We start from the raw sequence: 13,232 nt of genomic DNA, 5'->3' as shown, positions 1-13,232 counted from the left end.
ACCTATAGAGGGGGCTCAAAGAATACAGGAACGAATCAGCAATCCACATCTTTCACACCTACATCACCCAGAGGTAATTCAAGAGGCAGTTACAGAGGTAACAACAATAAGGGAAGAGGCCGCGGAAATAATAATAACCGCAACGCCTCAACACCAAAACAGTGACTTCATAGAACTCCCCCCAGACCACATAACACCGGTCGGGGGACGTCTATCACAGTTCCTATCTGTCTGGGAAAACATCACGTCAGACAAGTGGGTGAGACAAATTATCCAACATGGTTATTGCCTAGAACTCACAGATACCCCGCCAAACATCCCCCCCAAACAGCGTCCAATGAGTCAGGATCATCTGGCATTGTTAAGAGAAGAAGTGCTAGCACTTCTACAAAAGCATGCAATAGAGAAGGTCCCAAAAGATCAACAGGGCACAGGAGTATACTCTCTATACTTCCTGATCCCCAAAAAGGACGGGTCCCTAAGACCAATATTAGACCTCAGACCTCTCAATGCTTACATAAATTCGGAGCACTTCCACATGGTCACGCTCCAACAAGTACTCCCTTTACTGAAGAAAGGGGACTTTCTTTCTACACTGGATCTAAAAGACGCTTACTTTCATATCCCAATTCACAAAGCCCACAGAAAATACCTAAGGTTTGTGTTAGAAGGACAACACTATCAGTTCAAAGTCCTTCCATTCGGTGTCACAACAGCACCGAGAGTTTTCACAAAATGCCTAGCTGTAGTGGCAGCACACCTAAGAAGACAACAAATACATGTCTTCCCATACTTGGACGATTGGCTAATAAAGGCCAAGTCAAAGGAAGAATGTCTTCACAACACACAGAAGACAATTCAATTGCTGCACCACCTAGGGTTCACGGTGAACTACAAAAAATCACACCTGCAACCAAACCAGATTCAGCAATACCTGGGGGCTACAGTAGACACAGAAAAGGCAATAGCATACCCCAACCCAATCAGAGTACAGACAATGGTCGGGTTAATACAAAGATTTCAACCACAACACTCACTACCAGCACGAGTGTTTATGCAACTATTAGGCATGATGTCCTCCTGCATACTGCTAATACCACATGCCAGACTACAAATGCGCCCACTACAAGAGTGTCTAACGACACAGTGGAATCAGGCTCAAGGGCAGATTACAGATCTGGTGTTGGTAGACGACCGGACGTATCGCTCTCTGAAGTGGTGGAACACAGAAAACATTTCCAAGGGACGGTCGTTCCTAGAGCCAATTCCACAAGTAATAATAACAGCGGACGCATCGCTCTCCGGATGGGGAGCGCATATGGACAGATACACAGTACAGGGGAAGTGGAGTGTGCAGCAAAAGAAACTGCACATCAACTACCTAGAGCTATTAGCAATATTTCTAGCACTAAAAGCCTTCCAAATGCAAATAACAGGCAAAGCAGTCCTGATCAGAACAGACAACATGACTGCAATGTATTATATTCAAAAACAGGGGGGGACACACTCTCTCCAACTGTCCAGACTAGCACAGGACATATGGAGATGGACCATTCCTCAAAAGATCTACCTGTTAGCGGAACACCTACCAGGAGTTCAAAACCAAATAGCAGACATCCTAAGCAGACAGTCAGAACAAGTGCACGAATGGGAGCTGCACGACCAAATACTACAGCCATTCTTCCAAAAATGGGGGCAACTAGAGATAGATCTGTTTGCCAATCATCAGAACGCAAAATGCAAAGAATTCGCATCCAGGTACCCACACCAAAGGTCCCAGGGCAATGCACTGTGGATAAATTGGTCCAACAGATTTGCTTACGCGTTCCCTCCTCTACCACTAATTCCATTACTGGTTCGGAAACTGCAGCAACATTCAATGACAATGATACTAGTGGCACCCACGTGGGCAAGACAGCCGTGGTTCACCACGCTGCTACAACTCTCACAAGTACCACATCAAAAGCCAAGGTTATTACCCATGCATCTTACACAGAACCATGGAGAAATAATGCACCCACATCCCAAACAACTGAACCTAGCGATCTGGCTCCTGAAGTCATAGAGTTTGGGTATTTAGATTTACCACCAGAATGCATGGAAATCATTAAACAAGCAAGACGTCCTACCACCAGAGCATGCTATGCAGCAAAATGGAAGAGGTTTGCTATACACTGTAACAGTAAGCACATCAACCCTCTGGACGCATCTACTAAACAAATTATTTGCTATTTGTTACACTTACAGCAATGTAACCTAGCATATACCTCTATCAGGTCAAGTCAAGTCAAGTCATAACATTTATATAGCGCACTACATACCCAGAGGGTTTCAAGGCGCTTAGGAAGGGGAGGTGGATTATTTGTCAAATATCCACGTTTTAAGCTGCTTTCTGAACGCTAGGTGATTCTGGGTGAGGCGAAGGTAAGCGGGGAGTGAGTTCCATGTTTTGGCAGCCAGGTATGAGAAGGATCTGCCTCCCATGGTGGTCTTGTTGATGCGAGGTACAGTGGCGAGGGCTTGGCTGGAAGAGCGCAGTTGGCGGGAGGGGGTGTAGAAGGACAGTCGAGAGTTGAGGCAATCTGGTCCGATGTCGTAGAGTGATTTGTGTGCGTGGGAAAGCAGTCGGAAAGTAATCCTCTTATTGACGGGTAGCCAGTGGAGGTCTTTAAGGTGACCAGAGATGTGTTCGTTGCGTGGGATGTCTAATATGAGCCTGGCTGAGGCGTTTTGTATTCGTTGTAGTTTCTTCTGGAGTTTAGCGGTGGTACCTGCGTAGAGGGTGTTTCCGTAGTCCAGTCGGCTCGTGACTAGAGCGTGGGTGACTGTTTTCCTTGTTTCGGGGGGGATCCAGCGAAATGTTTTTCTAAGCATGCGAAGAATGTTAAAGCAGGAAGAGGATACGGCGCTGACTTGTCTGTTCATTGAGAGTGAAGAATCCAGGATGACGCCAAGGTTCCGTGCGTGGTCTGTCGGGATGGGTGCCTTTCCGAGGGCTTCCGGCCACCAGGAGTCGTCCCATGCAGAGGGTGATTTACCTAAGATGAGGACTTCTGTTTTGTCTGAGTTCAGTTTCAGACGGCTTTGTTTCATCCATTCGGCGACTTCTTTCATTCCTTCGTGTAGGTTAGTTTTGGCGGTGCTGGGGTCCTTGGTGAGAGATAGGATCAGTTGAGTGTCATCCGCGTAAGAGATGATGTTGAGGTTGTGTTGGCGGGCGATGGCCGCGAGGGGGCTCATGTATACGTTGAAGAGGGTGGGACTGAGTGAGGATCCTTGTGGTACGCCGCAGATGATTTCAGAGGCCTCGGACTTGAATGGTGGGAGGCGGACTCTCTGGGTTCTTCCGGTGAGGAACGAGGTGATCCATTCTAGTGCCTTTCCTTGGATTCCGATGTTTCTGAGGCGTTGTAAAAGGGTGCTGTGGCAGACTGTGTCGAAGGCTGCAGAGAGGTCGAGGAGGATGAGGGCGACTGTGTCTCCATTGTCCAGTAGAGTTCGAATGTCGTCTGTTGCTGCGATGAGTGCGGTCTCAGTGCTGTGTTTGGCTCGGAAGCCAGATTGTGAGGGGTCGAGTGATTTGTTGGCTTCGAGGAAGGCGGAGAGCTGGTTGTTGACAGCTTTCTCGATGACTTTGGCCGGGAATGGAAGAAGTGAGATGGGGCGGTAGTTTTTGAGTTCGGTGGGGTCTGCTGTTGGTTTTTTCAGAAGGGCGGTGAGTTCAGCGTGTTTCCAGTCTTCTGGGAAGGTAGCGGAGTTGAAGGAGCAGTTGATGACGTCTCGGAGGTGCGGAGCTATGACGGAGTCTGCTTTGTTGAAGATGTGGTGGGGGCATGGGTCTGTGGGGGATCCAGAGTGGATGGAATTCATCAGGCGGATGGTGTCCTCAGTGGAGATTGGGTTCCAGGCGTTAAGGGTGTTAACGGGGGGAGGATGGTCAGCTGATGGTAGGGTGGGTTGCCTTCCGGGTAGGTTGTCAAAGCTGTTGTGGATGTCAGCAATCTTGTTGTGGAAAAAAGAGGCTAGGGAATCGCAGAGGGTTTGAGAGGGGGTGATGTCGTTGGAGTTGGCCGAGGGGTTGGCAAATTCCTTGACGATGTTGAAAAGTTCCTTGCTGTTGTGGGCGTTGTTGTCAAGTCGATTTTTGAATGCTGTTTTCTTGGCTTTTCGGATCAGTTGGTGGTGAGTACGGATGGCGCTTTTGAAGGCGTCCTTGTTGCTGGTGGATGGGTCTTTTTTCCAGGCCTTTTCAAGGGAGCGGCACAGTTTCTTGGATTTCTTGAGGTCGTCGTTGAACCATGAGGCCTTCTTGGAGCCAAGTTTGTGTTGACGTTTTTTCAGTGGTGCTAAGGTGTCGGCGGTGTTGGATAGCCAAACGGTGAGGTTGGAGGCGGCTTCGTTGGCGTTAGAAGAGAGGGCTGGGGAGGATTGAAGGAGTGATGTGGAGATCTGCTCTGTGGTGATTTTGTTCCAGTTTCTTTGCAGAGTTGGTTGGGGGTGGTTGATGGGTTTCGGCTTGTTGTAGATGAAGTGAACGCAGCTGTGGTCAGTCCAGAGGAGATCCGTAGTGTGGCTGAAGGAGACATGGTTGCTGGAGGTGAAGATGGGGTCGAGAGTGTGACCTGCGATGTGGGTGGGGGAAGTGACCAGTTGTTTAAGTCCGAGGTTGGCGAGGTTGTCCAAGAGGGTGGCGGTGTTGCGGTCGTTGATCTTTTCAAGGTGGAAGTTGAGGTCTCCCAGAAGGATGAAGTCTTTGGAGGGGAGCGCGTGTGGAGTGATGAAGTCCGTGATGTCTTCACTGAATTTTGCACGTGGTCCAGGTGGTCTGTAGAGGAGGGTGCCTCTGAGTGTGGTTTTGGGGTCGATGTGGATCTGGAAGTGAAGGTGTTCGGAGTTGGCGAGGTTGGCATCAGAGCTGGTTGAGATGCGGATTGTTTTCTTATGGACGATAGCGATTCCTCCTCCTGTATGGTCAGTGCGGTCTTTGCGTGTAATCTTATAGTCGTCAGGGATAGCGATGGCGATGTCAGGGGCGGAGGAGGCGTTCATCCATGTTTCCGTTAGGAAGGCGACGTCAGGAGAGATGGTGTCTAGTAGGTTCCAGAGGTCAATGGCGTGCCTGTGGACCGAGCGGGTGTTGAGAAGGATGCATTCTAGGTGGTTGGGGTCGGGAATCTGTGGTGTAGTCGTTGCGGAGATGTTGTTGGTGCCGCTAAATTTGCAGGAGAAGCAGGAGAAAGGTCCATGGGTGCGTCCAGGAGCGGCTTGGACGCACTTGGGGGCGCGGCCGGGGTCAAGGGCTAGGAGGGTGGAGGCATCATAGGTAATGCGGGAGGGCTGTGGAGCGAGAGGGGCAGGGGGACTGGCGCTGGGCGCGGTCCAGGCGCGGACGGGCGTAGACGGGCTTACCTTTGGCGCACCTTCGGCGTGTTCGAAGCGCGTGGACGCTGCGCGTGGAGGCATTGGCCATAAATGGATGGTGGAGGGGGCGGAGCGTGGGAGGGTCAGCAGCTGGGAGGCGGTAGCGGGGAGGAGGGGCAGGGAAAACAACAACAGCAAACAAGATGGAGGTCAGAGGGGAGGCGAGGCAGGGGCAGTAGGTCGCCAGCGACGATAATAAATCCAATGATGCACGTTGCTGCCAGGTGGAATGCAGTGAAATGAAATGCAGTGCAGGGCGGGCGGCGCTATGGACACAAGCGCTGAGAGCAATGTGATTAAGCAAAACACTGCGCAAATATGAGAAAAGCAGGCGAGCCGATTTTAAACACGGCGCTATGTAGTCTAATGCAGGCGATATCACAGAAATAAATAAATAATGCAGGCGATACCGTGAGGATGAATTCAGCAGTGCGATCTCCAGCAAGATAGCAGCAGTACAGGGAGGGGAGCAGGGAAGGAGCAACCGGTCAGGAGCGAGTCCGGGCGGTCACAGGGGCTGAGAGGACGAGGTAGGCTCTGTGAACGTGGGTGGGAGGGTCAGCAGCTGGGAGGCGGTAGCGGGGAGGAGGGGCAGGGAAAACAACAACAGCAAACAAGATGGAGGTCAGAGGGGAGGCGAGGCAGGGGCAGTAGGTCGCCAGCGACGATAATAAATCCAATGATGCACGTTGCTGCCAGGTGGAATGCAGTGAAATGAAATGCAGTGCAGGGCGGGCGGCGCTATGGACACAAGCGCTGAGAGCAATGTGATTAAGCAAAACACTGCGCAAATATGAGAAAAGCAGGCGAGCCGATTTTAAACACGGCGCTATGTAGTCTAATGCAGGCGATATCACAGAAATAAATAAATAATGCAGGCGATACCGTGAGGATGAATTCAGCAGTGCGATCTCCAGCAAGATAGCAGCAGTACAGGGAGGGGAGCAGGGAAGGAGCAACCGGTCAGGAGCGAGTCCGGGCGGTCACAGGGGCTGAGAGGACGAGGTAGGCTCTGTGAACGTGGGTGGGAGGGTCAGCAGCTGGGAGGCGGTAGCGGGGAGGAGGGGCAGGGAAAACAACAACAGCAAACAAGATGGAGGTCAGAGGGGAGGCGAGGCAGGGGCAGTAGGTCGCCAGCGACGATAATAAATCCAATGATGCACGTTGCTGCCAGGTGGAATGCAGTGAAATGAAATGCAGTGCAGGGCGGGCGGCGCTATGGACACAAGCGCTGAGAGCAATGTGATTAAGCAAAACACTGCGCAAATATGAGAAAAGCAGGCGAGCCGATTTTAAACACGGCGCTATGTAGTCTAATGCAGGCGATATCACAGAAATAAATAAATAATGCAGGCGATACCGTGAGGATGAATTCAGCAGTGCGATCTCCAGCAAATTCTGTCATTGTTCAAAGTACCAGCAATTAAAGCTTTCATGGAAGGACTCAAAAGAGTCATTCCACCAAGAAGACCACCTTCCCCAGTCTGGAATCTCAACATAGTGCTTACCAGACTAATGGGGCCACCATTTGAACCTATGCATAGGTGTGAAATACAATTCCTCACATGGAAGGTAGCCTTCCTCATAGCTATCACGTCACTTAGAAGAGTAAGTGAACTGCAGGCTTTTACGATTCAAGAACCATTTATGCAGCTACACCAAAATAAAGTGGTTCTTAGAACAAACCCAAAATTCTTACCAAAGGTTATTTCAGCATTCCACATCAATCAGTCAGTGGAATTACCGGTTTTCTTTCCAAAACCACAAACAGGAGCTGAAAGAGCCCTACATACACTGGATGTTAGAAGGGCCATATTGTACTACATAGAAAGAACACAAACTTTCAGAAAGACAAAACAGCTATTTGTTGCGTTTTCTCCCACACATAAAGGCAATCCCATCTCCAAAGCGGGCATTGCCAGATGGATTGTAAAATGCATTCAAATATGCTACTTAAAGGCAAAGAGAACATTAACTGTTCCTCCTAGAGCTCACTCTACACGTAAACTAGGAGCATCTATGGCATTTCTGGGAAACATTCCACTAGATGACATATGCAGAGCGGCTACCTGGGTTACACCGCACACCTTCACAAAACACTATTGTGTAGATGTGCACACAACACAACAAGCTAGAGTGGGACAAGCAGTATTAAAAACATTGTTTCAGACAGTTGCAACAGACACGGGCGACCACCGCTAGGGAGAGAACTGCTATATAGTCTATTCATAATGTACCATCTGCAGCCCATATGCCTCGAACGGAATATGCTACTTACCAGTATGCATCTGTTCTTGGCATAGAGGGCTGAAGAGTGGTACATGCCCTCCCAGCCTCCCCGGAAACCTGTGTCTGTTCCAACATTATCTTATTTAGATACACTTACATGGGCACTCTTATCTGTATTCTACTATACTACTCCATCTAACCCTACTATGGCAAAACAATCTAAGGATGGAGCCGATGCCCATGCGCACTACCAACCAAGGGAGGAGTCACCAAGAGACAAAAGACTCTCCAAGAGAAAAACAAAGTGCAATCATCCGAGCCCAACACCAGATGGCGATCTATTCATAATGTACCACTCTGCAGCCCTCTATGCCAAGAACAGATGCATACTGGTAAGTAGCATATTCCTTCTTAAACATATAACTTATCCTTTAAGGAACATTGGTTCCTGTTTTTCTTTAAGCTAAATAGGCTAGATTAAAAAATTACTTTATTTAAAGACATTTACAGACAAGGTATGCACCATCCTTGATGGATAGTGAAACATAGTGGATTGCAATTTTCGACCTACTGCATTAATATTTATGAGGTAGGTTGAATTGTGACCCACTGTGATTCTGTATTTTGCAAATCAATCCATCACTACATGGTTAGGTTTGCAAAATACAGTGTATTTGGTAAAAGTTGATGCATACTTTGCAACCACTTTTACCAAATGCATTTGTTTGCCATAAGGTCCTTGTTCCCTAAGTTCAGCAACGGAAGAATACACTATTGCACCTGGTTTGTATCGGTTATCAGGTTATACTGTGGCAGCCAGGGCCTTATTTATTTTTGGCCAGGCCCTCACTTGCTGCCTATGTTGTTTCTGGTCTGTTTGAGTAATGTAAGGCTAGGGGTTCAACAGTACACATTCAGCGCTGTACCTTTTGTTGTGAACTGTTTGACTTTCTTTTCTCCAATATTTTTCAGAAAGTGCTGCTCGGCCTGACCTTGTGCTTTGCATCCTTGGGATTTTCCAGTGCAGAATGTTTCCGTATATATCACAACATCACCTTTCATGAAGGTATATCTGTACTGTTTTTCGCTGTAAGTCACTGTACAGCTCCTGCATGTATTATGTCCCCTTTCTGCATAATAATGGCACTTCACTCCCTACTTGGTTAGGCTGCAACATAAGTGTTAGTTTTTTAAAGGAATGTGGATTCTAAATGCTAGAACTGACTATGTAGGTGACAGGATCCTTAGAATGGAGACCTTGCCCTCTCGAGCTTCTCATCACCAAAACTCTTTGAGCTAGAGGCTGAGCGAGAATGTATGATTTGCTTAAGAAGCCCGATTCTGATACAGGCTTGGAGTGATAAAATATGAAGGGATATATAAGTAAATTTATTATAATTATAAAAATACATATACATATATAAAATACAGTAAAATATCCAGAAAACTCAAAAGTACCATAGAACAGAATAGGCCCATAGAAAACCTAAGGGAGAAACTCAACTTGGTAACATATCGGTGTCATTATGTTTTGGTCCAAATTCCAGCCAATCAGGGTGTAGTTCCCTCTAGAACCTTCTCCTCAGAAGCCCAAGACCTCAGATTTTCTACCGCACTTCGTGTGAAGGGAGTCTCCCTGAGCTCTGCTCAGTTTTCTTCAACTCTAGCTGTTATTTCTTCAAGAAATGTCTTCAAATAAGAAATCTTTATTTAAAGCCTGCCCCTCTTGTGGTAAACTGCGCCTTTTCCATGAGGATCCGCACAGTAAATGCATTTACTGTCTCTACCCAGACCACGAGGTAAAAAACTGTAAGTACTGTCGCACTTTTCCTCCCAAGACTCTGAGGGATAGAGAGGCCTGTCTCCTTCTGTGGCTACAGAAATTGAAGACTTCAGAGTCTGTGGTTTCTGAGGTAGAAATTTTGTCTTTTGGGATTTCTAAATCCTCTCAGAAGCATGGGTCTGAAACTGAGGTTCCATCTCCTTTTCCGAAGAAGAGTAGACTGTTGGACTCCTCCAGGATTGTTTCCCCACAGGATTTGCTTCAGGGCACGTCTACGGGACCTGGTTCTCTGACGTCTGCGCCCAAAGCATTGCCTTCCTATCGTAAATCTGGCATTGGCTCGTCGACGCATCCGTCGACGTCTTCAGCGACAACGACGTCTGTGACTGTAGCCTCTATGTCGATGACGACATGTACTATGTCTTCCAGTACTGCGTCGACAACGAGCCCAGGAGGCGAGACCCATTACTTCTATTGTAAAGATCTCGTCGTCGAGTGTCAAATCAGTACCGTCGACGAAGAAATCATCGTTGACGCTTCCATCGTCGACGCAAACAACGTCGACGAAGACCAAGTCATCTAAAAGCAGCTCGTCGACGGGCCCATCATCGTCGACGGCAGTCTCGTCGTCGGCGCCTCCGTCGACGGCCATCATATCATCGTCAACGGCTGTCATCCCGTCGACGTTTACATCATCGTCGACGAGTAAAGCTCCAATCTCGTCGACGGCTCTGTCGACGGACAAGAAATCTTCGTCGACGAAGAAAAAGCCTTCAATTTCAGCGTTGATTACATTTATGACGACGACGCAAACGCCTCAGGTTGGTTGTAAAACTGCCGCAGTTATGTCAACGGGATCGTCAACGTCTCATCTACCTTTGGCCACAGCTGCCACTTTTACAGTGGTTACTGCTTCTTCTTTAAGGACGGTACCTCTCATATAACTGAGTCCAGTGAGGATTGGAACCCGTCTTCCAGACAAATTGTTTCAGTCTGGTGGGGAAGAACCCGGAAACGATTCGGAGGTGGAACAACTGTTCGGACAGGCATCTAGTTCATCTGATTTGCACATTAAGTGCCAGGAGTATAGTGATGAGGGTGACGAAGAGGAAAACGTCGAAGATGGGAATTAATTATTTCCTGTTGACGAATCAGAAGCAGTAACTTCAGAACCGGTTACGCAAATACCTTTATCCTTGGTCATGAATTTGCAGCACATGCTTGATGACTATAACCGCAGGTTCCCTCCATCTACACCTGCCTCTCCAGCATCACAACTTCCTCCACAGCCTCAACCTCAACCTCCACAAGCACCTGCACCTGTTCCACCCGCGTCACCGGGGGGTACTCGTCCTGACACCGACAACGAGGATCCTGATCCTCACAACACTGATGACGACGACAATGACGTCGATCTGAGTGAGTGGGACAATTACAGGGCTCAAACACCTTCCTCTCCGCCCACCTCGCCTCTTGCATCGCCTCCAGTGGACATTGCAAATTTCCATACTTTGATGGTCCGCGCTGCGAAGCGCTTTCATCTCACTGTCGAAAAACAACAACATGAAAGTGAATGCTTCTTGTATGATTTTAAGGACGTTTCACAAAGGCAACCCCACACAATACCAATCATTGACTTTATTTGGCAGGAGGGCCTTAAATTAATGGAACATCCAAATTCAGTACCTGCAGTCTTGCCCAGATTAGACAAGAAGTATAAGGCTCCGGCGTCTGCTCCGGCCTGTTTGGTGTCACAACCAAAAGCAGATTCGGTTATCACTCAAGCAGCAGAGAAAAGATCTTGCAATCCTGCTACACCACTCACGTCTCCTTCTGATCAGGAAGGCATTAAGTTGGACTCTATAGGCAAAAAATTTACAACAATGGCGGCCACTACTGTCAGAGCGGCAAATACCTTGGCTATTCTGGGCCGTTACGACCGCCAGATGTCCGAGATTGCCGCACTGATTCCTCAAATACCCGGGGCCATCCGTGCAGAAGCGCAGGCCATTATTCAGGAGGGAGAGATAATTTTGTCCGAAATTATCGAATGCGCGCTCGACATTTCCTCCACGGGCTTTCGTCAATTGGCTGGGGCTGCAGTCTTGAGGCGTCAAGGCTGGCTGAAATCTACCACATTCCGTCCAGAGGTACAAGCAAAAGTCCTGGACTTGCCGTACGATGGGGAGTCTTTATTTGGCAAGCATGTAGACGATGCCCTTGAGGCGATAAAAAAAGACACCGACACTGCAAAGTCCTTAGCTACCCTCCAGCACAAGAAACGGCCCTTTTGGGGGGCACGAGGTAGAGGCGGAGGTTCCTCTACTTTTCGAGGATCAGGACAATATCGTTCGTACAATACCTACAACGATAACCGGCAGAGGGATTCTTACCAAACCCAAAATCGTCAGTCCTCCACCAGACCATACCAACGGAAAACAACTTATAGAGGTGGCGCAAACAACAAAAAGCAGTGACAGTCTCCGTTCCTTTCTTCTGCCGACTGTGCATCTTGGAGGTCGCATCTCAAGGTACTTTTGCAAATGGTCCGAAATCACCTCCGACCAATGGGTCCTGGACGTTATCTCCAAAGGACATACCCTGGAGTTTACAAAATTCCCTCCCACTCGTCCACCTTCGGGGCCACCCTCTCCCCACCTCAAAGAACTTTTGGCCCAGGTAAAATTGATGATCAAAAAAGGAGCCATCGAGGTAGTGCCGCAAGGTCAACGCGGCAAGGGATTCTATTCCCGGTTTTTCTTAGTCAAGAAAAAGTCGGGAGAATGGCGTCCAATTTTGGATTTACGGGCCCTGAACAAATTTATCATTTCGAAAACTTTTCAGATGTTAACTCTGCTTCAAATTCTGAATTATCTCAATCCAGGGGAATTCTTTTCAACGATCGACCTCCAAGACGCATATTTCCATGTGCCAATTCACCCCAGACACAGGAAGTATCTACGCTTCACAGTCGGACAGCTGCACTTCCAATTCAAAGTCCTACCATTCGGCCTCCGTTCAGCACCGAGGGTCTTTACCAAGATCATGGCCCCGGTAGCTGCCTTTCTGCGCCTACAAGGCATAAATACCTGGACGATTGTCTCATAAAGGCTCCGAACCTCCAACTGGCAATCCAGCATACACAGTCTTGCCTCTCCCTGTTTCAAGACTTGGGCCTTACCATCAATTGCCAGAAGTCACACTTTCGCCCATCTCAGCGGCGAGATTTTCTAGGAGCCTCACTAGATTCTCAGCTGGCAATGGTTTTTGTCTCTCAGGAAAGACAAGACCGTATGCTCCAGATGGTACGGTCCCTCCAGTCAAAACTGTACGTTTCAGTCCGGATGTTGAAATCATTCCTCGGCATGGCTTCCTCTGTCATACAGTTGATTCCCCACTGCAGACTACATATGAGGGTCGTCCAAGAGGAGTTAGACAAGCAGTGGAAGCAGATTTCAGGATCTTTCAACGATAGGATCCTTCTCACGCCCCGCATTCAAAAGGCTCTGGAGTGGTGGGCTCACCCTCCAAACATTTCAAAAGGTCGGTCTTTTCAAGGCGCTACTCCGACTCTGACGCTTACAACCGATGCGTCCCTGGAGGGCTGGGGAGCACATCTCGAAGGTCTGTCAGTACAAGGGAAATGGACTGCGGTCCAACGCACTTGGCATATAAACCGCCTAGAGCTTCTAGCGATCTTCCTTGCCCTGAAGTCGTTTCAACGGATTGTTCAAGGTCAATCTCTGCTGTTGAGGACTGACCACACCACCAGCATGCATTACCTGAACAAGCAGGGCGG

General features: G+C 48.5%; 1 long non-coding RNA gene across 1 annotated transcript in view; it reads left to right on the top strand.

Annotated features, from left to right (window-relative positions):
- Nucleotides 1–13,232, top strand: part of LOC147679779 (uncharacterized) — a 554,695-nt gene that overhangs the window by 210,865 nt on the left and 330,598 nt on the right. Inside the window, exon 2 of the long non-coding RNA XR_015301009.1 lies at nt 8,623–8,716. This is a non-coding gene — a long non-coding RNA (uncharacterized LOC147679779). The remainder of the gene's footprint in view (nt 1–8,622; nt 8,717–13,232) is intronic.

The sequence above is a fragment of the Lissotriton vulgaris genome, chromosome 11, assembly GCF_964263255.1.
Source record: "Lissotriton vulgaris chromosome 11, aLisVul1.2, whole genome shotgun sequence".
Taxonomy (NCBI): domain Eukaryota; kingdom Metazoa; phylum Chordata; class Amphibia; order Caudata; family Salamandridae; genus Lissotriton; species Lissotriton vulgaris.
Note: the sequence above shows the minus strand (reverse complement) of the source record. Positions and strands in the feature narration are given on the sequence as shown.